The sequence below is a fragment of the Hevea brasiliensis genome, chromosome 12 (genome assembly GCF_030052815.1).
Source record: "Hevea brasiliensis isolate MT/VB/25A 57/8 chromosome 12, ASM3005281v1, whole genome shotgun sequence".
NCBI classification, from domain to species: domain Eukaryota; kingdom Viridiplantae; phylum Streptophyta; class Magnoliopsida; order Malpighiales; family Euphorbiaceae; genus Hevea; species Hevea brasiliensis.
Window position 1 is genome coordinate 17,240,401 of NC_079504.1, and position 2,143 is coordinate 17,242,543.

A 2,143-nucleotide genomic window follows, 5' to 3' on the forward strand; every position below is an offset into this window, starting at 1 on the left:
ACCTATGCCTGCTGAACCGAACTGACCAGACCCAGAACCCCTCTTGCGTTGCCTATCCTTTCTGGACTGCTCTTCATTTTTTACTCTCTCCACATCAAGGGTTGATGCTACCAACAAAGAAAAATCTGTAAAGTGGTGAGATGTCACTATCAACCTGATGTTGTCATTCAATCCGTCCTCAAATCTTCTGCATTTATCAACCTCTGTCGGTATTAACTCCAATGCATATTCGCTAAGTCTCATGAATTCCCGCTCATATTCAAAGACTGTCAGCTACCTCTGTCTCAGTGCTAGGAATTCTCTCCTTCTGGCCTCTAAGTACACATGACTGATGTATTTCTTTCTAAATTCAGCCAGAAAGAACTCCCAGGTGATCTGTGCAGGCTGTACCACTCTAGATACTGTCACCCACCATCTATACATATCCTCCTGTAGCAGTGACAGAGCACATTCCAACTGCTGCTATGGGGTGCACTGCAACTACTGCAATACCCTCTCTGTCCTCTCTAGCCAATACTTTACTGCGGCTGGATCATCATCCCTCTAACCTCTGAAGTCAATTGCCCCATACTTCCATAGTCTCTCTAGTGGAGATCTGTGTACAGGTTACGGCTGTGGGGGTGGAGGTGGCTGTACAGGTGGTGGTGGTGGCTGTGGCTGTGGAGGTGGAGGTGGTTGTGGCTAAGGAATGGCTCCGGTGATCTAACAGAATAGCTGTGTCATCTGTTCATAGAAGGTCTGTAGTGCCCTACTCACAGTACCTCGAAATGACTCTGCTCTACTACCACTTCTCTCCCGACTAGGAGCAAGTGCATGACTCTCTACTTCCTCCTCTATCAGTCCTGGAGGTCCGTGCTCTGAAGGATCAGATGCCATCGATCTTATAAAACAAACAAAGAAACAGATCTGCATTAGTGTCACCTCGACTCTATTTAAAGGCCCATGCATGTGATGCACTATATCTATTTCTAACTATTTAGGTCAAGGACCACCTAAACCTCTACTCTGATACCACTAAATGTAACGCCCCTTACCCGTCCACTATATAGCCAAGCAAGAAGTGCCACATTTGGTGCCAGAGCACCCTATCTTGTTTTATCATATCTATTGTAAGCTTTTAATATCATTTAAAAATAGTAATCCATGTGTAGAATTTTTTTTTTTTATAACTTTTTTCTGTGGAGACCCGGACAGAGCCTCCCCTGTTTTATTAGCATCTGGCGGGTTCCACTAATCACCTGTTAACATGTCCATATTCATTTCACACATTTCCATATCATATTCTCTTATATCATATCATGTACAATTATTTATGAGATCTAAAAATGAAGTATCATATATTGCATTCATATAGAAATTCATAGATAATAAATTACAAGTTTTCATTTCAATCTCAAAGTTTAATTACAAGTCCAAAATGAAATACATCATGACTAGACATAATGAACCAAAATACTAGTCTATACATGGGCCCTACCAAAATACAAAAGATCGGTGAGGTGACTTTGGACAGTGGCGGATCTGGTCAGAGCTCTGTCAGTGCACTACTGGTGCTACTGCTGCGACTGCTGGAATTGATCTCAAGTACCTACGCGATGAAAAACCAACGCGCTAAGCATAACGCTTAGTGGTGCATAATTTATAATAACAATAATTTAACAATTGAAATAATATCTGCAAATCATAATTTCTGGGTCTTTTACATTTTTATTGCTCTTTGGAAGCAATTAACATTATCGGGATCTTTTATGATTACTTATTATATTTTAAGTCTTAATTAATTTTTATCAGTGTCCAAGAAATCTATAACAAATTATAAAAGCTGGATACACGGGTGTATACTGGTTAGACTGCCATATGTCTATCGATATCGTCATCGAGCACGAGGCGGTATCGGACACGAGACCATTATCGGGCTTGTAAAGCCAGAAATAAAGTAGTCACAATGGCTAGTAAGTAGGCATATAGCCTGTAGAACAATCATACCAGACATATTTTGTCAGTTCATGATTTTCTCAGTAAGCAGTACTACTATATATAGTCCCTAATTGGTATATCAATTTATCCAAACTAAATAAGTAAGTCTAGGTATACTATGAGCAATTAAACATTTTTAATTATTTTAACACTATTCACTATTACT